Genomic DNA, 26571 nt, shown 5'->3' with positions numbered 1-26571 from the left:
TCTTTTCCATTTAGGACCAACTTACTTTATTAAATTAATTTATTGAATTATCTTATTGTTAATATTTAATTAATTAATGCACTAAATTTAGTCAAATAATTTATTATTTTGATAAATTTAGTTCATATTTATGGGAAAAACAGGAGAAATGTGATGGAATTATATCGAAAACATTGAAATATTCGAAAAGTTGTATATTTCACTCTGTAGAAGTCCGAGACGTCTGCAACAAATTTTCCTTAAGATATTAAAGGAAAGGTTCTGTAACAGCGTACGTAGCAAGAGAAGAACGATATAATTCCTCCATTACCCATGATTACCCTTTTATTTTGGGACTAAAGAGTTTTTTATTACAAGACTCGTATCGTTTCCATTTAAGATCAAATTATTTTGTTAAATGAATTTATTGAATCATCTTATTGTTAATATTTAATTAATTAATACAATAAATTTAGTCAAATAATTTATTATTTTGCTAAATATAATTCATACTTATTTGAAAAAACATGAGAAATGTGATGGAATTGTATCGAAAACACTGAAGATCTCAGTAGAAACGAAAGACAGTTTACCTTTTTGCAAGTTTTGAGTTTACATTGAAATATTTGAAGAAAAATTGTATCTTGTATTATTTGTGCAAGGACGAGACACCTCCAACCAATATTCCATAAGATATTAACGAACAAGAGCTGTAACAGGCTACGTAGCAGTTAAGACAAATAATATTAGGTCCTCCATTACCCATGATTGCCCATTAATTTTGAAATTAAAGTGTTTTTTCAAACAAGATTCGTATGTTTTCTTATTAGACCAAGTGGTATGTGAATCATTATTAAAAATGTAAAATTTATTTTGATTATTATATTTATTTGAATCAAGAACGCAACAACTTCGACTCATAGAAATTGATTACATATAAGTAATATTATTCATTATTAAGATGTTATTGAAATTGATTTCATAGAGACAAATTCTATCATAATACGTATGAAATAAAGACAAAACTTTTAAAAACGAATCTTTAAAACGGTTTTTTTTGTGATTCCCGAAAGTATTTAAAATTTGGAGTTGTCCCAAGAGAAAACTTTATGTACAATATAAATCAAATGTTTCATAACAGAAGTATTTGCGCAGGAAAAGATCGAGTTTTGAAAATAAAAACACTTGTACGAGGGTAGCGTTGAGCTTTTCAGATACTTTTGCGACATTTGGGAAACGCTTGTTTGCGCCTGCTTTTGTGATAAAATCGGCCTAACTGGTCTTAATTTGTACAGTACAAATGCATTAAATGTCGTTAATAATAATATTTTTAGGCTTGGAAATGAGAGGACTAAATATTTTATATTCCATTCTCGCAAAAATTCCAGCAAAGATAGATTGATGAGCAATCTTATTACGCAATACTTAGAGTCACGTGAATCTATTTTCGAAATATAGTGAGTTTTTTCAATCAGTGGAACATTTTCAAAGATGTTGATTTTTAGCTAGTCTGGTAAGAATGATTTTTGCTATTATATCAAATACATAATTTTTTCGTTTTTGAAATATATTTATTTTTGTTCGTTTAATCTCATAAGAACTGTTTCTGTCACTGAATTGTGTTAAACAAGAGAAGTATGATTGGTGTAACGTATTCTTCATTTTTTTTAAAAGCTGGTAGTTCTAAATTGAAGAAATTACTTCTTTCTTAGAAGTACAATTCTCAAAATCAATTTCTGCTCACATCATTACATTCATTTATCTTTTACTTCCTTTGGTCAGCATGCATTGTAAATTCGCAACTACCAAAGTGAACCTATTCAAAATAATGGTTGAGGAAAGTTCTTTGGAAATTCTTTTTGATATATCGTGTAATTGAAAAATTTTGTCCGGTAACGTAGGTTACAAATTATTCTATCAACACATCCATAAGCAAGTTTACATGCTTTAATAAAAATTATTAAGTTTTGCTATCAGCTTCTCACTTTATGTTTTATTTTGTCAATACTTCGTTGCACAATTTTTGGCCAGAAACAAAGCAATAAAAAATAAATACAAAATAAACAAAAAAAAAAAAAAAGAAAGAAAGAAAAAAAAACTAAAAAATAAATAAAATAATATTTTCAAAACAGCCAGTTAAAATCGAATGACTCATACACTCGTATCAAAGGATTTTTCTTCTTAAATCTTTACAACTTACGCTTTCCTATGTCCTTATATTTTCCCAATCAAAACAGTCGAACAATTAATAACTTCTTTAAACTACGTTTCTTTACGCTAAACATTTATTCAAGAATATAGTTTGTACTAATCTTGGTCTTATCTAAGAAAGCATTGAGGCGCTTTTTTAAAAAGAATCAGTGACGTATATTAATATTGACTTTTTTTAAAACATAGATCAATAGATTTTTTTTTCTGTCAATTGGACTTTGAAGTGCGAAATCGAAATAGGAAAACTTACTTAAAAGCCTTGCTTAACGAACCGTGGAATAAATGGCTCCAAAAATGAAGTTCAAATGGAATAATCAATGAGTAAAAAGTCAATAGAGACGGAAATTTTCACGAGACCATTACTTCAAAATTAAATTTAACATCAACAGAGAAGTGATATCCTTGGGAAAATAAACTTTTTTTTTCGTTCGCAAAAAGTCAGATTTTTTTAAAAACTCTTTTACGTCAAACTCATCGGCAGAAAAGAAGATAAAAAAGAAAAAGGAAAGAATTTAAAACCTTTTAGACGATAGAAGAAAATAGGTTCTTTGGAATCTAAGAAAAATACATATATTCAAATCGATACTGATGACCAATAAAAAAAAATAATCAAAAATAAAAATTCAAATAGAAACGTTCAAACACATGAGTATTGGATAGAGGTACAACGAGAGATGGAAAGAGGAGAGAAAAAGTGTATGCGAAAATAAAAATCAAAATAAAAAAATAAAGTTCGATTTCTTTCGCAAAAGGAAGGACCTAAGTTAGAAGCCATCGATTTTCAGTAGGTGGCAATCAGGGATTGCAGAGCTCTTCGAAGCTCTAAGGGAAACGGGAGGAATTTTCCCTTTTTAGCGAGGACTTTTCGGATGAAAATCCAATAAAGTTAGCTAAGAAAGCCATTTTATACTGAAATAGATTGCGGTTTACGCATTCAAGAGGAAAAAAAGTTAAATGTCGGGAATCAGATTGGGCTGATTAAATTTTTGAGCTTTCAGAGAATTTGCGATACTTGAAGTAATGGGCTGATATACCAGAAGATGTTCTTTTTAACACAGATCCTTTTCCGAACAATTTTAGCAAAATTTTTTCCCCCTTAAAGCACGAAATAAATATGTTTAATCGCTGAAAAAATTATTTTATTAAACGTAGAACTCAATATGTTTTTAGCGTTCTTTCGCCAAGCAATTTATTAACGTAATTTTTCAAGTACAGTAAATCATCATTTATACATGCCTCGATCATGCGTCTTTTACGTTTATACGTATTACGGCACAATCATACGTTTATACGTAGTTTTCATAAACTCCAGATTTATCGGTAAAAAAAAAATTCCCTTTTTTGAAACTTAGAGCTAAATAAGTATTTTGTTAACATTCACTCCTCGAGCAATATGTTATCGTACTTCCTCAAACACAGTAATTCATCGTATATACGTCCCTCAATTATAGGTCTTTTGCATTTATACGCAAAATTTTATGAATTCCCGATGCATTCCTATGCCTTTTAGTGCAAAGTACATCGTGTATACGTAACGAAATATCGGTTATATGTTACTTTTCTCTTCCAAACATCGGAACAATTCCTGCTTGAATTAGTTCTAACTTCATATACATATTTCTGTACATATAACCACATTATACAATTACATTAACACTGGAAATATGCTTTGATAAATAAGTATTCAGGATATACAACGAAAATATGATTTGTTCCACTATTTTGCTTAAAAACTCAACGTTACTGTTTTCAGTATTGAACCAATGCTGCAATGGAAAAGAAAGTTTGGGGGAAGTTCACTTTGGGGTTTGGGATTACACACCAAAACAAAGAATGTTTTAAAACCAATTTGCATTATTTCTGTGATAAATACCAAATATTTCGGGGACCGGTGCCCCCCCCCCCCACACTTCCATCCCCAAATGTAGTACTAAATAGAACTAGTACAGAATATTTTTTGCTAGTTGGATTGACATGACACCCCCAAAACTAATTCATATGAATTGGCGTTATTGGTTAACTTGCACCAACAAAAGCAATGTTTCGATTATACGCCATTTTATTTTATAAATCGTTGACTCTATCGCCGTAAACGGCACATGAACGATTCTTTTCTGTAGTAGTCTATCGCTGGTTCCATTCTGACTTTAAAAGAATCCAAGTATGAAGCTGTTGATGTTGTATTTCTTGAAAGTTAGCTACCAACAATATACGCATTTAACGTTTACTGGAAACTAATTACAGATCACATTCAAATTTTTGCTCAAGGAGTGCAATATGGCGTTCAAACATGGGGAATATTTATTTATTTCTTTAGAAGCTAACTTCAATACAAACGTGAAGTCAACGCCATTGGCATCTTTCTACGATAGTAGTAAAAAACTATATTACGTAAAATCATTTATTCTGGGAAAAGGAGTGCAAGGATTTAGTATTTCATCTCTATGGAACCCAGCATAGATACTCTCTCAATGTTAGGTAATTAGGCAAACAGAAAAAAAAAATCTATGTGGATAGATTCACGTTTGCATGAATCTTTACCAGGCTTTTACAAAAATAGTTGTAGTTTCTGCCGAAATGACTTCCTTTTATCTCAAATGTCAAGGATTTTTAAACTGTTTAATGTACCTCCCATTTATAGAGACATTCGTTAATTTCTAAAAACACACATTTATGCGCTCAACTTTTTAATTGTTCAACTTCATCATCTTGGAGTTATTCTACTTCAATACAAACAATAAGTCAACGCCATTGGAATCCCTTTAAGATGGTGAAGATTTTGTACAAACATATTATATAAAATTATTTATTATGTGAAAAGCAGTGCAAGGATTTAGCATTATATCTATGACCCGAGCATACTTCCTCAAAGCTTAGAAAAATCAATGTGTATAGATTACAGTTTCTACAAATTTTCTCCAGGCTTAACTTTGCAAAAATGATTGTAGTTTCTGCCAAGATGACTTCCATTCATCTTAAATGTCAAGGATTTTTAACCTGTATAATGTTTCTCTGAAAGAACTCATTTACAGAACTCTTTTCTAAAAACACACATCCATGCACTCAACTTCACGTTTTAAAAGTAATATGTGTAAACACTGTTCTCTCTCTCTCTCAAGTCTTAAATCTCACTCTTTTATCATGATACACCGAGCAAGGCGTCTTAGCTTTAAAGATAAAGTCTTTGAATTGCAATGAAAAGCGGAAGCTACCGAGTCATTGCACTGGTTGAATATTCATAGAAATTGAGTGGTGTGTGTGCAAATAATGAAGAAGATAGAGAGATAGTTATAAAACCGCAGGGTTCGGTGGTCACGCTTTGAAAAGGATTTCCTGGATTTTGGAAAAGGCGCTTCTAAACTTTGAAATGATCGAAAACTTTAAAGTTGTTAATTATGCGCATAATATTTAATGCAAAGTCGAAGTAATGAGTTTGCGGAAGTGCTTCAGTTGATAGTCAATGGTTTTCTTAGCGAAAAATGTTTTAATATTTTGTGAAGTTTTTCGTCGAAAGGGAGATCGATAAACATAATTCGTATTACTTTCTGAAATCAAGCATCAGCTACAAATTCTGATATTTTCTCAGTAGGAATCATATATTGTTGGAATTAATAGTTCATATTTTCTTAAAAAATGATGAAATCTTCAAACCAACAAGTTTTTAGGATAGAAACTGTGAAGACGTTAATTTTGCTAGTAGAAAAAACAAGATATATTAAAAAAATTATTTATCGATATATACTGGCTACCTATAAATATTTATTTTCTAATCAGAAATCAAAGCTTAAGGCATTATAAAATATTATAGATTGAAGATATTATTGTTTCGTTACCTGGAAACTGAATATGAATATGTCAGGAAATTTTCCAGTGTTCTTAAAGTTGGATGTAAAAATGTAGTTCTTTCGATTTTTCTACACTGCATAAAAGGGCAGTGTTCTAGTTTAAAAAATATATATTTGGTGGAATTCACCTTGGTGTTTGGGAATATTTAAGAAAAGAAAATGTGGCTTAAATTTGCATTGCTTTTGCAATAACAAACAATATTTCTGAATATAATTCAAAGCTTTTGCAATTTGAGTGAAGCATGGATTTCGATTTCGCTTTAGTTCCTCTATTAATAATGCCAATTTAAAAAATAAATAAATAAATAAATAAAATAATAATAATAATACAATCTAGGAGAGTACAGAAGTTGTGCGCTAGCCAGAATTGATGTTCAGATGAGAACGGTAGTGGTGCAAGTCAGTTTTTATGCCACTGAGTGGACCAACAGTCTGACTGTTGTCCAATCTGTTAGCTGTCTTTTAATTAGAAACAGTTCTTGTATGTATTTAACATTCTTTCATTAAACCCATCAGAACACCAATGGTGTAAGTAATTTAAAGTTACTTGAAAACAAGTTACACGTAACATTATGATAAAGATTCGTCACAAAAAAGTACCTGTATTTAATTACAATTCTTGCTTTTGAACTGTTGTGTTTTTACAAAGCCTTGATTTACTGGAAGCTATGTTAGAATGATTTACATTACTCTATTTTTAACCATGAAATATGTATACTCTATACAAATTTTATAAAGCTTTTTCTGCATTAGAAACAGGCAGTTTTTGTGAAATTGTAAAAGAAAAATTTCTGTCCCACACACAATTTCTGTCCCACCACAACTTTTTTAAAAAACAAATTGCTTTAATATGCCCATCTAACTAAATATGCTGTTAAATGGTAGAATATAGCAGATGAAGCAGCTAGATACAAAGGGATGTTTGTGCCAAAATTAAAAATTTGAAGATAACTAGTACAATTAAGTACCAGTGTACAAGGTAACTAGTACAATTAAGTACTAGTGTACAAGATAACTAGTACACGCTCATCTGTTTTGGAGCTAGAGACGGTACTAGTAGCGCTGATAGGTGCTGCAATATAATAAGATATAAGAAACGATTCAATGAAAGCCTGTCTTGGATGGGAATTTTGCATGCCGCTTAATCAAAACTCGAACAAGTTGACGCATGTCCCTTTGTTTCTCTCATACCCCGTATGTTTTGTAAGAAATTGCCGATATGATACAATGAAGTAATAACGCCGATTTTAGTTTTACAGTCCGTTGAAATTTTTAAAAAAATTAATTGGGACCATATAAATTTTTTCTCACATCAAATTAACACCATCCGTTTAAAGCTATCATAACACAGCTCTTATGAATCTTAAAGTGCAATGCACTAGGGAACGTTTTAGTCACATACATAAGTAGCAAAAATAAAAACGAAGCCATCAATCTTACAAAAAGAAAATCACTTGCAAAATATGGCTTATGCGATCCAATCAGAGCTCGACAAGCATGAAATACATGAAGAGATTCGAATCGTCAGTCAGAAAAATATCACAAGAAAAAACTTACCAGGGCGGGAATCTTAGAAGGGGACAAAAGGGTGGAAGAAAATTTTAAAGGGTGTGTAGTACGGAAAAAACGATTCAAAGGATTTCAGTTTCCATCCAAAATCCGAAAAAGGATTCGCTTTGGTTGTTTTATTTTATTTCTAGTAGTAAACTTCTTCTGCAGCAAACTTTTATGACAATGGAGGCTATTTTTTGCGATATTGAAAAGTCGAAAAGCGAGACTTTGAATCCATGAATCAAAACTGTTAATGGCCATTTTCTTTGCCTCTTTCACGATTCCGGTCATTCGAAGTGAAAAGCAACAATGCCTTTTTTTTCCCTCTAGAGTAGCGCAGTAAAAGTAATGGGGTTATAACATGGTTTTTCTGTGCTTTATTGCTACCCTTTGACAGCTAAGAATGGGTTCTTTACATTTTAATGTCCTCTGCAAATTTATACGCTGAGAAAAAAAACAAGGCATTAAGTTAGAAGTTTGTTCTGAACTTACGAGCTTACTTTCAGTTAACGAACCAATGTTTTGTAACATTAGTTAAAATTAGACTTAGGCTTTAAAATATTCCAAAAATTAATTTTAACCGATGAAAATAATTTTTTCTTAACAAAAAAAATCACTTTTTTATGCAATTGGATTAAAATAGTTAGCAATAAGCGTACCAATTTAATTATTTGAAGTTTATTCATTCGTATTATCTAACTCCTACTCAGGGGCGGAAATAATGGGAGGGTCATGGGGGTCATGACCCCCCCCCCCTAAACCGTCGACAGAATAACCATCAAAATTGTGTTCAAACAAGTTGTGAGTAAAATGAAGCAATTTTTTCAATTCATTAAACATTTTGAAATGTAAAAATTTGAAGTACTACTTCTTTTCACTGCTTATGATATTAATTAGTAACGTTTTTGACCTATTAGGTGTATTATTTCTGGCCGATTATCCACCCTTGCTCCTACTATGAGTGTTTTTGTAGCAGAACAATTTGTAACAGCACTCATGTAAATAGATAACAGTTGAAACAATGTACAGGGTGAGTCAAAATGAATATAGCGATTACAAACGGCTATAACTGACTCCAGGGGTTACGTCTTTCTTTAAGATATAGCAGCCCCCGCACTGGGGTACGGAGGTTCGTGCATTTTTTAAACGAACATCTTCCAAAGTATTGGGTCGGACGAAGTGGAGCTGCCGACGATGTTTCTTTCTCTTGGCCACCGAGATCGCCGGACTTGACACCCTGTGATTTCTTTTTATGGGGTTATGTGAAAGACGGGGTGTTTGTGCTTCCCTTTCCCAAAAACAATTGAAGAACAGAAAGTTCGCATTTGTAATGCGCTTGCGTCGGATACTGCACAAATGTTTTAGAATAAAAGGCGTGAAATGGACTACCGCTTAGATATTGTCCGTGTGACCAAGGGAAGACACATGGAAAATCTCTGAGATATGTATACAAAATTTTGAAGTTCCATCTACATTCTACGTAAATCTTATAGATTTATTTTTTTTTTTCATTAAATAGAGTTATAGCTGTTTGTGATCGCTATATTCATTTTGACTCACCCTTTATATTTGAAATGTTCTGGTTTATTTTGTTTTATTTTAAATTTCAATGCTTAAAAGTAAAAAAAAAAAAACTGTTTAAAGTATGTATAAAAGACATTAATAAAGTAAGAAATTGTACTACGATTTTTATTCATTCAATTTAAAAGCGGCGATTAGTGAAGTAGCATTCATATATTCCGCAGTCTATACAATTAGTTGTGTCTTACATTCGCTGCAAAATAAAGCAACAGTGTACTAATAAACAGTATGGGGAATCATTTAAGAAAAAAATAGGAGATGTCCATTCCAGCGTATCACTCGTATCAGCAGTTTTAGCAGTACTTTCTTTTCTAAGAAAAATAACGCATTTTACATTTTCAAAAGGTAAAACTTGAGTTCGGGAATCTGTTCTTTCAAAGTTATTTCTACTGAGATTTGTGCTCTTAACTTTTCTCTTTCATTGAAAGAAAAACTCATAATACAATAAAACTATGTCTATTTGAAATACTTCTGCAACAGTTATACTTTCGACGGTAATGATTATGATAAAATAGTAGAAATTCTTTGATGAATAAAGAAATCAACTTTTTCGTTTTTTCCCCACCGTTTTTCTGATTTGCAGTTTTCACAAATAACGTTTATTACAGACGAATTCTTGATTTTTTTGCATTTCGTACATACTGAATTCAGTTATACTTGAAATTTTCAATTATTGTACATGTACATACATATATAGGAAAATAAATAAATAAATAAATAAAACACTGCACATATGCCACAAAGTTTTATAACATCAAAAAAAAAAAAAAAAAAAAAAAGAAAGAAAAACTGTGTCAAGTATCAGCTAACTAAGTCTCAAAGTGCGTGGGGTGGGAGAGTTGGGTTGAAGTGTAGCAACAGTGTATCAGTATGTGTACACATTAATACTGTATCATTTAAACAGAGTTCCATAATTTAATGAAAACCCTTTCCTTATACGAAACCAATATAGTGTGTAGTGTCTTGTTGTAAACCAAACTAACATCCGAAAAGTTTTCTTGCATTGAACCGAGCTTTAATTATCCTGATATGCTACGATGACAGAAAGCAAGTTTCAATAGTAAAAACAATTTAAAATCCAAAACCAAATAAAATTTCAGAAAGTCTTCGATTCTATTTCTGGCATCGGATTGCTTTGTCTTTTACAAGACAAGAAGAAAATGAAACCTACACCATCAGCACATTCTTTTCTGCCATGCAGTATCATTTTCTCCTCAGTTTCCCTGGAATCGACAATCTGAAAGGGAAGTTGCAATAAAAGGGAAACTTGACTGAAGACTCGTGTTCCGATAAACAAAAAAGTCAAAAACAGCACCATTCTTTTCTTTTGTCACTTTTTACTTTTGTCAACTTCGTATGTCAGTATTCTGGTCCGGGAAATAATATTACTATCCGATTTTATTTATTTATATTTTTAAAGGAGAAAAGCTTTTTCTTATTCCTACTTTTTTTGCCTTTCTTCAGTAATGTGCAAAAAACGTTTCGCATTCGTGTATGATGATTATGTATGCCGCAGTTTTCGATATTGACACACAAACCAATATTTCAATATAAGCTTGAGTAAAACTCTGTTACTAAATTTGAATTATACTTTTGTGAAAAAATATATTACTATAAATAAATTGAGACAGTGAGATAGTTGATTTGAAAAAAAGGTTTTTAAGCTTTGAGTAAAATACATGCGAAGTTCAAGCTATAAGTACCCTTTCATTGAAAAGTTTTTCTAAATCATGCATTGTAGCTGGACCTACCAGAGCAACTAGTACCATTTCTTTACCCAATGCAAATGAGAATATTCCCTTCTAGCTGTAATTCCCTTCTAGTAGTCAATTTTTTGAGCAGTAAAGGAAAATAGTGCTTGGAGAAGTTTATATAACTTTGAAGTATACCATAAATACAGACAACCCAACATCTTAAGAGTAATTAAAGCCAACAAAATCAGATGGCTGGGGCACGTATTTAGGCGTGCAGATTTAGACCCGGTTAAAAAGATAATTTTTTCGAAGATTGAGGGTACAAGGAGAAGGGGAAGACCAGCAACAAGGTGGCTGGATAGTGTTGAGAAGGACCTAAAAATTTTGGGAGTGAACAGGTGGAGAAACCTGGCAACGTGTCGTACCGCCTGGAGGAAGCAGACGGAGAAAGCCTTGGCCTTCACCAGGCTGTTGTGCTGATGATGAAGAAGAAGTTGTGATAATTATCTCCATTTTATTTATTTTGACACTTGTACCCCTTCTCTTCCAATGCTTCAATTTAAACATCCGGCAGTTACTTTTGATGCGAAACTGAATTGTCAGAGTGAGTGCGCGATGTTATCGATGTTTTGAAGCCTTTCGGAAGATCTCTTTGGGAGAATGCCAGATCTAGTCTAATCACAATTGCAGAACTTTCATTTACCTTTGAACTCATATTGTTGCACTATTAATATGCAGAATTAACCATCTGAATAAACTAGAAATTTTACAAAATAAAACACTATGGATTGGAACTCGCAACTAAACCAACCCCAATCACGATTATATTTTAATTAACGAAAATCAAACTGATTCAAGCTAGAATACCAAAACGACACCTGATCCTGTTTGAAAGGCTATTGCAAAAAGACTGTTCACTTGTTGACTGTTAACAAAAAAAAAAAAAAAAGCAATTTAGACAGGTCGAAGACGAAGTCCAGGTTTGTGCAAAAGATTCAGATTGTGAGGCAAGAAAATGAATTACGTGATGAGATGCAGAAAAATAGAACCACAAAAACCTCATTACGTCATATTCTAAACTAAAATCTAAAAAAATCTATAAAAACCAATTAAAAGAAAAATAAAAATTAACCGAAAGCGAAGACACCAGTGTAGTAAATATTTCAAAAGCCTTATTCGATGACTATTTTCATTCAACAATTGATCGGATGTTAAAGAGCCGAAACCCTTAGAGGAAGTTAGGTGCCTATGCTTGGATCATTATGTGAACACCTCGCTTTGATTTCATTTTGTAGTTCTAAACAGAGTTTATAATTATATCTAAGCTGCAGCATTAATTTCAGGAAATTGAGCACTTGCTCATTCCGAGCACTCTATAAGAAACTAAGATTTAGAAATTCGTTTTATTAAACGCACAAAACTAATCAGCTGGAAACTCTCTTTCTGATTACACGTGTTTAAAGCCAGAGTAATCCCCCCCCCCCCCATGGCATACCTGTTACATGGAAAACATCTAAGCCAGACCATTCCATTTTGACTATAACAATATCTATCAGGCAAATTAATCCTATTGACATTGTCGGCAACTTCTTGTCGATATCTGAATGCCTCGTCATTTGCATGTGTTCACGGTGAAACGTTGTTGATAAACATTTAAAGTGGGCTCAAATATTTCAAACAGTATTCAAATAGTACTTTAATTTTTTTTAAATAAATTAGATTATAAATTTGATGCCTTAAAAATTTGCTGCAAAGCTCCTTTTCACTCCGAGCAAAAATCTTTATTCTATCTCTCTCTTAATAACAACACTCTGTTAATCGGTTAAAAATGATAATTCTCTAAAGTGCCTATGTTTAGATCATCACATGAACATTTTGTTACTTCATTTTGCAACTCCCAACAACATTAATAATTACATCTAAACTGCAGCAATAATTCCGAGAAATTGAGCAATTACTCATTCCGAACACTCGATAAGAAACTGAGATTTGGACGTTCGTTTCCATAAACGCAAATAATTAATCAGCTGCAGACGCTTCGTCTGATTACGCGTATAGTTTTATAGCGGCCATAGTTTTTTTCCATTTGACGGACCTGTAACATGAAAAACTTCACATTTCTGGTCGGCAACTTAAGACTGCCACTTGCAGGTGTTCACGGCATGTGAAATTTTGTTGCTAAATATTAAACATTTAAAATAGACTCAAATATTTTAAACATTTCTTTTGAAATTTTAAATATTAATTAGATTCCAAATTTGCTGCGCAAAAAAAATCGCTGCAAAATTACTTTTTACTCCAAGCAAAAGTAAAGTAAGAAATAGCCGGAGACATCATTGCAGTGGAATGTTCGAAAATCTAATGTTTACTCTATTCCTCTCTTTATTTCAACAATCTATTAATCGGTAAAGAGCCGAAATCTCTAAGGTGCCTATGTTTAGATCATCATATAGGCATTTTGTTGATACTTCATTTTACAACTACCAACAGCATTTATAATTACATCTAAACTGCAGCAATAATTCCGCGCTATTGACCAATTACTCATTCCGAGTGCTCGATAAGAAACTAAGATTTGGACATTCGTTTCATTAAACGCATAAGCTGTAGACTCTAAGTCTGATTTCACGTGTTTAAAACCAGAGTCATTTTTCTTATGGCGGGCCTCTAATGTGAAAAACATCGAAATCAGACCATTTCATTCTCACTATAACTAATTCTACCAGTCCAACAAAACACTTCCGGTCGACAACTGAAGACCATGCCATTTGCATGTGTTCAAAGTAAAACGTTGTTGCTAAACTTCAAACATTTAAAGTTGGCTCAAATATTTCAAACATTACCTTTAAAATTTTAAAAATAAAATAGATTTCAAATTTGCGGCCTTAAAAGATTGCTGTAACACTTCTTTTTACCCCAAACAGAAGTAAAATAAGAAATAATCGGAGCCATCATTGTGCTGAAACGTGCGAAAACCTTATGATTACTCTATCCCTCTCTTCATTTCAACAATTTATTAGTCGGTAAAGAACCGAAATTCTCTAAGGTGCTTGTGTTTGGATCATCACATGAGCATTTTGTTGTTACTTCATTTTGCAACTCCCAGCAGCATTTATAATTACATCTTAACTGCAGCAATAATTCCGGGCAATTGAGCAATTACTCATTCCGAGCACTCGATAAGAAACTAAGATTTGAACGTTCGTTTCATTAAACGCACATAATTAATCAGCTGCAGACGCTTCGTCTGATTACGCGTGTTTAGAACGCAGGTCCTTTTCCCCGATAACGGACCTGTCAAGCAAATGGTCTCCGCTTTAACATCATAAACGCTTTCCCAGTCTAAGTCCTCCACGCGATACGGGTTTTCTTTTTTAACCTGTATTCATTGGTGTTACGCTTTCGTTTTCTGATAAAAATGGACGCCCGAATCACCAAGTGAATGATTCGATTCCGTCATGGTTATGTGCCGGATCGAACTTTTTTCGCTTCTGTAGAAGAGCGAGGGGGTCAGGAAGTGGGTGAAAATCAGGAAGCGAATCATTAATCAGGGGGCAGGCGTCGAGCTCACTTAATACGAAGCGTGTGATTAATCGTTCGCAAAGAATGGGGACCAGCTACGGTTGCAGTGAGATACTTGGTGCCGACCCGAGAAGCGTTATCTGCGATACTCGGAAACAACTAGGTTATTAACAATAATTGGTTGGGTTGTTGATAAATAATACTTTTGAAGCATTACACAAAGAGGAAGTTTTTTTTTCTTTTGTATAAGTGATATCAATATATTCTTTTTCATAGCAATGATTGTGACCGGTGCACAGACGGGTATTTAAGGCACAAAGCTGGTCAAATATCGATATTGTCAACTTCACTGGTTATTGTCGGTCCTGAGTATCAAAACAGGTAAATAAACATGGCAGTACGTCAAAAAGCGTTCCTTTTTCATTGAGACTAACCATAAAAATTTTCCAGCAGTCGGAATTTAACACTTTTATGATTCAGTTGTCCTTGTTTGGGACCATTCAAGCTTTTCCACAAACCTTCATTGTTTTATTTTTCATGTTAAAAGTGATATTAGACGAAATATTTGTTCTGGAAGGGCTCGAGCAAGGGTTGTATACTCTATTATTCATCAATTTACATGCATATGTTTTTATTTTTTCTTTCAATGCCTTTCTTCAAGCCTCACAAAAGCACATCCCCCTCTTTTTTTTTTTTTTTTCTTGAAAGACAATGTTTTTAAATATTCTGCTCTCATTCAAAACCACTTCTAAGTTTTCCTATAACACTCTATTTTAACGATCTGCAGCAAAAGTTTCCACAGAAAAATAATAAAGCTATAAATAGAGCAGACTATTAATTTCATAAATTTTTCTTTTTTCGGTTATTTTTGGGTTCACAAGTTTCAGTCTGGTGCACAAGTTGAAAACAAGTACAGGATATTATAAATTAGACATTAGAATGACAATTTGATGCTTCTGACTGACTTTAAAGTCAGACACAGATATAAAACAGGGTGATATTTTTCAATTTCGATATTTTCAAGAGAAATCCCTAATTTCAGCTAGTTTCATTTCTATTTGCCTGAACTTTGCATCAAATAGCCTTTATGTACTGTCTTTTTTAATATTTTGAGTCGTACTTATGACTGAAGCCATAGAACCTAAAAATAATCGAAAAAGCTCAAAATAATGAAAATAATGTGTTCTATTTATAGCTTTATTATTTTTTAGGACAAACTCGGGCATTTTTTGCTGCAGATTATCAAAGTGGACATTCTAAAGTAACATAGGGTATAACTTAGAGGTAGTAGAAATGAGTACACAGTGTTTAAAAACATTTCTTTACATAAAAAAATTCAAAAAATTGATGATATTTTTGTGAGGTTTCAAGAATTGCAATTAAAAAAATACTTACAATCTTAGAAAGCAAGAATATATAAATATTAGTACACAAACCTTCCCTTAGCCCATCCGCAATAAATTTTTCTTCTACTATAATTTTAACGCGAAAAATAAGACGTTGAAGGTTTATTGAAAAACTCGAATGTCGTGAACAAAGACAACCGAATCATCAAAGTGCTAAGTTCTGACTGCTGGCAAATTTTTGTGGATAGTTTCAATGAAAAAAGAACACTTCCACATAATGGTATGTTTATCCACATGTTTTGAGACTTAAAGCCGCTACCAATAAGCAAAAAAGTTAACATTTCGACTTTTGGCGAAGTTTTTGGCTCATATACCCATCTGTGCGGCGTACAAACTGAGTACGTGTGATTTAAATGTCAACGTGTTTACAGTTATCCTACCCCCCCCTACCTCCCGTATTCCGAGACGATGTGTTTTTTTTTTCTTTTTTTTTTAGCATTATTTTTTAGTCTGAACCATTGTAAACCAACAGTGATAGGGCAATTGTTTGATTAAATTACTATCTATACTTACTACTCTATTTAATTTTAAAACTCTATTCACCTTTTTCACACATATTTTGGAGCACAAAAGTATTAAATCATCTTCCTAGCTATATTTCTATATTTCCTCTTCATTTATAAGTGCGTTTTCGTTTTCTGACTCCAAATTCGCTTTCCTTCTGTACTTTTTTTTTCTTCTCCGTAGCGTTATTGGCATATGAACCAGGTTCATACCATGCTAAAATTTGAACAACCTCTTTAAAATTATATTTCGAGTTCAATGTATTTAGCATTTATGAGCTTAACGTTTGAATCCCCCCCCCCCCTTGTGATCCTTTGAAAAAAAAAATAAAAGGTGCTTTACCCTGGATCACTATGGTGCAAATGCAAAGCATCGATGCAGTTAAAATGTAATAACTCTTCTGGTTCCTTATAGAGCACTTTACCTCAGATGACCTGGGTAATCCTTTGGCACTTTTAAAGATTTTCAAAGCTGAGCGTAAAGAGACTCAAACCCAACGGATATTTGTGGGTCCTATGCACTTAAAAACTCAGGAAAATTTGCAGGTAAATATTACTGAAACATGGAGTATTTGCAGTACTGACATTTTTTAAAGAAAATTGTATCGGAAAAAATATTTGATTGTGCAGTCCTAATTTGTACACTGCGTGACTTATGGCGCGAGGGATATATTTCTTCATCCCCACTCAATTCTCACGCCCTATTTGATAGAGAGGATAACGGACCCGACTGCTTGCACCTTGATCTTTTTACCCAGCGTAACTAGTTTCATCGTTTTCGTTTTCTCTACCGTAAAATTTTACAGTAAAATAGGATTTTACGGAAAAAGTTGCTGGCATTATGAATCCCAGTCACTTTTACCGGAAATTTTCCAGAATTTTTTTAACAGTGTAAGGCACACGAGATTTAACTGAGGAATTATTATTAAAAACCGAGTTAATCTCATTTAGCCGCAGCTTTGTTCTTTCATATGAATTTAAACTATTTTCACCAGAATAATTTAAAATTTTTGAGGTAATATTCACAATGAATTTACCAAATACACTAAAACCTCTTGTATCCGGACAAGCTGGGACCAGAGGGATACTGGATGAATGAAAATCCGGACAATCCGGGTAATAAGCAAAACACATTCTTAAGTGAGCATACTTATCTTTTTTTATAGCAAGAAACAAAGCTTCCTGCAAAACTACATAGTACCGTTTCGAGGAAATACTTTATCATAGGTAGCCACAGTGGGGTCGGATTGATGCTCCAAGTACGCAACATTGTTTGTTACATCAGTATACTTTATTGTGCGTTCTATGCAGGAATTGTACGTTTAATAATAATAAAAAGAGTATTTGGTGTACTTTATAGTTCCGTGTATTCCCAAATAAGCAATTTAATTGCAGACACGTACTTCGGGGATTCAAGAAACGCCTTTTTCGAATTATAGTCATCCGAGCTTTTCTTGGATGACTTTACTTCCCAAAGCTCAGACTTTGTTACTTATTTTGTCGCTTCAAAGCAACAGTAAGGTATCTTACTGTTATTCCTAGGATTACATGTATTTTTGTTGTTTTGAGGTGACGGTTTTGGCTTTATTGACGTCTTAAACTACTTTATTTTTGTTGTGTTTATTCATTTCGTATTCGTGTCGTTGCCGTTATTCAAACGCGCAACCCAAGACGCAGGGGTAATGTGCTGTACATTTGTGCCATTGGACGGTAATGTAAGATTTATCACGATATTTTAGTCTCCAATAGAACAACAATTTAGGAGCCAAAGTTTTGAATTTTTTAATATTTTTCTGGCTCAAATATTTATTCTAAAAAACTTCATATAAGTTCAAAGGCACATCCTGCAGTAAGATTGTTGTGGTAGTTTGTTGGCGTGCAGACGAAGATTGTCAGTGAAGCAACAAAAGTTCACACTAGTTATGCGCAGTGAAGTTAACACTACAGGCTGTTTCAAAAAGTAGCTGCTTCTTGAACTAATTGAAAAATGTTTGATATGCACAAATAAGTGCTATTTTTATCTTCCGTACTGTAGTCTGCTTTGATAAATAGTAAAAAAATATGAAAGTAGTAAAAAATGAAGGACACTTTGTGTCATCCTGGAAAAGCGGAGGTGTCCTCATAAATACAGTCGCATGAGAATTTTAGTTAAAGAACATCAGAACACGTAACTGTAAAAAAGAGCCTTTATTATTCGAGAAAAAAAACGTGTTTGTGTAACGTGGAATGTGGTACAAACTTTAAACTGTTAAGATAAATTTAAGTTTTTAAATAAACCAGCTAGAATTTTTTTTGAAAATTGCAGTACACAAGAAGATAATAATATGTTTTGTAATAGAACAAGTATTGATTTTTTTTTAATTTTGGCAATACATTTTTCCATTTAAATAAAAATGAAAAATTTTCACTTTGTGCTATTCAGGAGGCAAAGTTATTTAATTTTTTTATATAAAGTTAAAAATATTTGCAAAAAAAAATAAAAAAAAAAATCTATGAATGCATAAAATAATGAACGAATAAATGAAATAATGAATAAAAACTAGTTGAGCATAAAAATGATTAAAAAATGTTGTAAATAAATTATTGAATGATGAATAAGAAAATGAATGAATGAATGTTTAAAAACTATTAATGAATGAATAAATCAATGAATATGCAAATGAATTAACACATCAATGAGAAACTAAATGAAATAAGCTTTGTCATTTTACCTTATTCACTTAACACCACAATGTGTTTGACTAGTTGTACTATGCGTTTAAAATCAAAATATATCTACTTTTAAATAAATAAATAAATACTGCTATGACATAAAGCTTTATCATTTAATAATAACAAAATTGTTCTTGATTTCCCAAAAAATGTAACAACATCAGTATTCGATTTCTTTAACGACTTGTTTTGTTATACATCTTGATTTTCCCAGGTATTTTTTTCCTGACTCGAATCTTCTTTGAAATGACTTCATGTCTAATAACATAGTTAATAAATTGTCATACAGGTGGCATCACAAATATAATTAAATCTTTTTCCATTTCTCTTTGTTTCGTTATTTCCTCTGGCCCACGTTCCCCTACATATCTTAACTCAGTATTATTATCTCTAAATGGAAACTTTCTTAGCAAACGACGCGTAGTTTATTGCACGCGTAATTCATGCCCCAAATAATGTCCAACAGTTAAAAACTAAGTTTAAAACAACACAACGTTCTAGTTAGAATTAATATTATGGAAATAATTATTGAACTATTTGCCATTTAACTGAAAGTTTAAAAAATGGTTCAGCTTTTGACATTAGTCAAATAAACTTACTTAAGCAAGATAAATAACACTAAAAAATATTTTGATCTTCAAGTTCGCAAAAATTATTCTTTTGTAGAAATAATTTGAGAGTTTTTTATGCTTGGTTTATCATTTAAAACTAGAAATAACTTTATTTTTGGAAAAGGTCTATCTTTCCAAAACAATATTAATCGATAAGGCTCTAATTAAGTCTGTTTGGAGCCAAAAACATGAATTATGTAAAAGCTGTCACTTCGAGCAACAGATTTATCATGGAGCAAAGTGCAAAGTTAATTCATGGCGTTGCCATTTTTACAAACAAAATTCTATAAACGAATGTATGAAGTGTTTAGCTCATTTATTTCGAAATGCAAATTGAAAAGAAGCATAAAAATCGATTTTCTAACGACAAAACTCATTTAATAAGAATACTTGAATGAACTTAAAATTAAAGAAGAGTTTTGTTCAAACTTTTAATTTAAGAAGCAGAAAAATTGTTCGATTGTTGATACGTACTTAGAGATTCTGTAATCAAGTAAAGGGGCAACTTTTAAGGAATTGAAAGAATTTATTTTCAAAAATGAAATTATTTTCGTTATTGTGATTTAAGAGTTCTTGAAGAATAATATTCGTTTTATGTTTCGTGTAATTAAAATTGTAAATTGGATCTGAAGTATTAGGAAGATGTAAAAGAGATTTGTCGCAAATTTTCAGCTTTAAACAAGCAAGAATTTGTCAACTAATATCAATTTTCAGCAGAGCAGGTTTTTTCAATAGCCATCTTTTTAACTAAAGGACTAAATAAATGATCAATGACTTCAATAATGGAAAATGCACTGATTTTTAAAAATTTTGTGGATTACATACAATGGATTCTTTACGTCAAAATTACAGTTTACTACAATAAGTTAGTTTTGCTCCGTTTAGAGATTTCTGCTGTAGCATTTATTTAAGGCATGAAATTTCAAATACGTTTTGTTGTAGTTTCAGCAGATATTATTTCGTATTATCTGCTTTAATTGGTTTTCGATAAACTTTGCAACAGAAATAACTTTTATACTATTTTTACTTTACATTTCTAACTTAAAAAGCTAGTCTTGCAACGCAAGTACCATTTATATTGCTTAAACAAAATAATTTTTTCTAATTATTTACCTTATGAATAATGTGATAATAATGCATTTTAATGTTTAATTACAGTTTCAAATAGTAACTAAAGGTTTCAAATAGTAACGCGAACTAAAGGTTGGATTTGCTTTTAGAAAACTTTGCTGAAAGGAGTTCGATGAGCTAATAACTTAAGACCTCTAAAAAAAAATCAATTTTTCAGTTTTTATACTCTTAAAATATTTAAAGTCAAGACCATTCAAACGACACCGAAATGTTCCTATGTAAGTTGAAAGTAGCTAAATTAAAATTTAAAAGAAAATCAGGTATGCGATCAGCTGATTAACAACAACAATTCAAACCGGATTTTCTCTCAAGTCATTTTTTTAGATTCACGTTCCTTTTTCTAGAAAACTCTTTACATATAGCTCTGATATTTTCACTACATTTTATTTATACGTTCATAATTATACTGAAATAAAATGTTTGCTTTTATACTCCTATTTTCCTCTAAACAGCTGTTTTATGGTGAAAAGCAGTTTTTTTTTTTTTTGAACATTTTAAAAGTTAATTTTGGTTCAAATTGAATAATTTATGAAACATGCCAGATTGCCTCAACATTTTACATCCGTAGACGCATCCATCTTTTGAAAATACTATGAAAATTGTAAGCTTCTCTCATTAATATTTTTCTAGAAAAAGGTACATTAAGTTTAGCAATTTTTTATTACGCGTATACAGGGCACCGACTCTCTTGAACGAAGATTATCTACAAAATATTTTTTTTTTAATTTAACTTTTCAAGAGTATTTTTTTTTCAGAAGTTTAGATCTGTTTATCCATAACACATATCGTTGAAATTCAAACCAATTTATTTAATAAAACTCTAAAAATTATTTCTAGCACCACAAAATTAATAAAACTGCTGATGGGGGAAAGTCGTCATTGGCGTTAAGTTGTCGTAAATCAAATAAAAAGTTATATATTCGAAATAAATGATGGAATGAGGATAATTTTTTAATTTTAGATTTTAACATTTCAGAACTATATTCTGAATTCAAAATTTTGAAAATGGCAGCATTTTATTTCGTGAAAAAATTCGTATTGTGTGCATATGAAACATTTTAAAATCTGAACACCTCTTTTAACTTGTTTGAAAAATGTTGTTTAATACAATTTTTAGCATATATTGGTTGTGCAGGCAGCTTCCCGGATGTCCCTACAACACGTCTGCATAGACTGCTAAGCTGGATTCATTTTATAGAATGTTTTAGAATAAATTAAGTAAGATAGGGTAAAGTGGTCATAGGTTAAGCTTAACATATAGCCTTCATCTAAAGTCATTTAATCTTCACTCATAAGTCAAATATCAATTCACTATTAAGTTTACTAACCATTTACTGTTTTAAAGGTAAACTGAATTAAAATTTGATATAGCATATCGATTGCATTAAAGCAAGATTGAAATTCTATAATATTTGAAAAAAAAAAAAATCATGGAATTTTTCTGCAACCGCAGCTTTTCATTTATTCTAGTAGAATAATTTATGTCTCCCCCTTCCCCTCTCTAAAAAAAATCATCTGTTAAATATCAGTAAAAAGTAAGAACTGAGAACAAGAAGTATTTTGCATGCATCGCATAAATAGATAAAGCTTGATTAATTTGTTCCCCCTTTTTTAATTAAGTAATATCTTTTTCTTAATTATATTTGAGTGTAATATTCTCTTATAATGTAATTAAAGATATTACTCGGACGCTATCTATAATATCTTTAATAATATCCTAAAGATATTAAACATTGCAAAAAATTATCACACCTTTCCTGATGTTATTGATAAAATCCAGGAGTGAAATATGATTTACATTCTTGGTGAACCAACTTTCAACCATAGTAGACTGCCAAAAATTTATTTAAATAAAGTTAATTTCTTCAAAAGAACTAGGTGCGTTGAGTATTAAAAATTTTTTTGATGGTTTTAGATCAGTTCTTTTAACTATGACCACTTTACCCCACCCCAGGTCATTAACACACTTGAAAAAGAAAATACCATTAAGCTACTTAAATCATTTTTTTCCTAAAGTCAGTGCAGCGTGTTCTTTATTAATGTAATGTAAAATAACGACAAGAAAAAATTTCAAGGTTTAAAAGAAATTCCTGTATTTATTTTTTAACCAAGTTGAAAAAAACCTGTACTTTATGACCACTTTACCCCACCAGTCCCTAACTTTTTTACGTTCTCAAACATAAAAAAAAAGTTTTTAATAAAACCCGAAGTGCAGTTTCTCGTAAGCTTAACATTGACGAAAGTTGAAGATTGTTTAACAGCATCAAAATAAAGTGAACTCAAATATCGAAAGGATTATTTGTGCGTATCTCATGTTTCACAAAAAAAAATTAATAAATAAAAATATATAAATAAATAAATAAATTGAACATTATTATTATTATTATTATTTTTAGCAATGACTAAATCGCAAAAGCATACATTATTTAAGATTAACAGTTTGAAGTTTTAATGTTTTCCTTATGGTATAGCTATTAACTATTAAATAATTCGTTGAGAAAACATAATTTCATTTTTAATACGATCTGATTAAAATAAGTTTTTTTTGAATGGCATTGTACGTAATCGTTCTTACTTTTATTTATTTGATTCTTTTTCAAACAGGAATTTTATGAATATAAATATGCTCTTGTAGTTCGTAGTTAGGTTTTTCTATGTTTGACCACTAACTTGTTGAAATAGAAGCGCTTGAATTTTAGCTATACCAGATTTTTAAAAAACAATACTAGCAGTTGGAGTTTATGGAAACTATGACTAACAGTTTGAGAGAATTAATTTGACATTGTCTTACATAAACTTAACTACTGTTTTGATATTAAATTCCTACATTTTTCGAAAATCGCTTTATCGGTTTAAACACATATTTAAAATAGTTTGGAGTCGAAGATGATCCAAGAGAGAGAACTCTACGGCAGCTGTCAGAAAATCGATGCTTTCAAACGGGAAGATTGGCTCGTTTAGTTATTGTAGAACTTCATGTTTACTTGAGGGATCAAATAATCATGAAATTTTCCATATTGATCAGATTTTAGTTTTCTGAGAATATTATTCGAGTAGTAACATGTAAGAAGAGAAAGAAATCAGCAGAAGGTGCAATATCTGAAGTTTTGATGAATTTTTGACATTTTATCAATTTTGATACCTTTTTAAATCTACGTTTCGGTTAACTCTACGTTTGGATTATTTTCTTTTGGTTTCCAAATTTTCGAATTGGCGCTTTTCAAATTTCTAGGGTGACAACATAAAAGGTAGAGGATCTCCTACTACGTCGCATAAATCTTTCATAAACCTCTAAAATGGGACGCAGAATAAGTGAGACAGAATATTCCACCTTTTGCCATGTTTGATCACCAGTTTCCTCTTTTACTCACCTAAATTTATGATCACGTTTCATGTTTCTCATAGCCAATTGTGTAACATTTTTCTTTAAAAATATTTCTACAAGAGAGAACAAAACGCAATCTTCAGCTAAAAAAGTTATTTTCTTCATTCAAAACGCTAGGATATTTATTAACCCTCCGTTGGGCGCGGTCTCTATATTAACATGATATCTAACGCGTATTTCTTAGATACACTACTCCATACATATGAAATACTTCACAGCTAAAACTCGTGAATCTATTCGCTTGTCATTTTGAATTATAAATTGTTGTAATTTTTATGTCTTTTTGAGTTAAATGTTAACATAGATGCAATGTATGTGAAAGATACGCGTGACTGTTTAAGTAAGTTCCTGTTAAATTTATGTTTTTGTAGGAAGTTTTTATTGCAGTGAAGCACCGTTTATACATATTTATACGAGTCTTTCGGGAAAATGTTTGCTATTCAAGCCAAAAACAATAAAATAAGTAGAAAATCGAATGAAACAAAATAATAATAATAATAATATTAATAATAATAATAATTAAATAGTCGCTCGTATCTCTCAAATAGAAACATCAGATATACAGACCACTACTTAACGGTAGAAAAATTAAAGTGATGACTAAAAGTCGATCTAGAAAAGATGAGAAACGGCCTAAGTAAAAGGTTCCTAGCGCTATCTGGCGTACAACTATAAAGCGACATTACTTCGTAATTAAACGTGTATTTATCAGGTACACACACCAATTGAAAGGTTAAAAACGTAAAGAAAATTCATCCCATAGAGAATATAAAAGAAAAAGGGCGAAGTAAACAAAGTTTGAGACACTGGGAGTAGAAATTATGGTAAATATTTTACATATTAGTCCAGTAGCCTGAAAGGGGTGGTGGTGGGGGGGGGGGGGGGGCTTGCGTCAGATCCAGTAATTCTGATTTTTTTGTACTGAGATATTTTTATGATATTGGTCCAATAAATAATCCAAGTTTGTGATGTCGAGGGTCGAACGCAACCTAGTCAAAAATCGAAAATACTGTAAATTTTAAAAATAATTGTCGTTTGATTTTGAACCAAAACTGCTAATTTTTGAATAATACCTATTATGAACGTTGTAAAAGTAGAGTAAACTTGAACTAATGTGAATCCAGAACTGTCTCTTTATATCCAATAATTTCCGAGATAAAACCATTCAGAACGACAAAATATTGCGAAAATTTGCGAGGTTCGAAAAAAATAATAAATTTGATCTAAAGAGATAGTACTAGATTCATAATGTAACAAATGTAGTCTACTTTAAAGACATTGAGGTTTTTGAAAAACTAGTTTAACGTAAAAATCGACAAAACTACAGTGAAATCTAAAATTTCACGTTTTTTTTTTTTTCTTCGATTCATGAAAAGGATCCGTTCAGCGATCGAGGTTGAAAACTTGGGTTTTTTTATTGAACCAATATCATTAGCGAGTCGGAAAAAAATCAGAGCTGCCGCAACTGAAGCAAGGTCTGATGAAAATGGTTTTTTGGACTAAATATAGCTTTATTAAGGTTAGACAAAGAAGGTGTTTTTGTTGATTTCGACCTTTATTTTGCGTATGTTAATTTGTTACTAATCCCCGGAACCGAAAGACTGGTATCGCCACCATTCTAATCAGCCACTGGAAGCGAAGATCAGAAAGATGGGGGTCGCAGGAGAGGAAGACAGAAAAGTCATTGTTCATTATTAGTGTACTTCGCATTATCGTGATATCACAGATTTCGTCCATTAATAAAATTGTTAAAGACGCTTTCCAATCGATGTCGAACTCGCAGATAGTTAACACATCAAATAGAAAGAGTGGTGATTTATGGTGCAATTATGTAAACAAGCTTGCCGAGTTTGACGATGGAGAGAGGCTAAGGTCAATGGGAAGGAAACAATGTCTGACCGTATGGACATAGTTCTCTGCAAGGCTAATGGGTGGCATTGCACAAACGAAAACCGTCATATATCATTCGCAAGCATTGCTCTGACACTTGCTGGAGTCTAATGTACAGTATCAAAAGTTAAACCCGAAATCTTGATCACATTAATTGAGTTGAAATGGATGGCGTATACGAAATGTCATTTTAACTAATGATGAGTATTCGATGATTTATACAAAATGCAATAACTTTAAACATATATTCTTACATTGTATTATACAACGAAAAACTCAATAACAAGAGATGAAGTCAAATATTACGAAGATTATAAATCCTCTCATATTTTTAATTTAATTCTAAGTCAAAAGATCGATGGAATTTGACATTTTTGGTGTGAATAGAATTTTGAAAAGCGAAACACTTTTTGGTTAAGATGTATGCCGGGAGAACGAGCTGTCATAAGGGCATCACTGTTGAACCACTGCTTGATATCAATGCCATAGCAAAATAAAACCATCAAATCTTTTTTATATATCTTCCTGCTAAGTGATAGGAGCGGTAGGG

The 26571-nt window shown here is 31.6% G+C and overlaps 1 protein-coding gene across 1 annotated transcript in view; it reads right to left on the bottom strand.

Moving 5' to 3' along the window:
* Positions 1–26571, bottom strand: part of LOC129224089 (heparan sulfate glucosamine 3-O-sulfotransferase 6-like) — a 77414-nt gene that overhangs the window by 6381 nt on the left and 44462 nt on the right. The window lies entirely within an intron of this gene.

The sequence above is a fragment of the Uloborus diversus genome, chromosome 6, assembly GCF_026930045.1.
Source record: "Uloborus diversus isolate 005 chromosome 6, Udiv.v.3.1, whole genome shotgun sequence".
Lineage (NCBI taxonomy): Eukaryota > Metazoa > Arthropoda > Arachnida > Araneae > Uloboridae > Uloborus > Uloborus diversus.
This window is presented reverse-complemented; position numbering and strand designations above follow the sequence as displayed.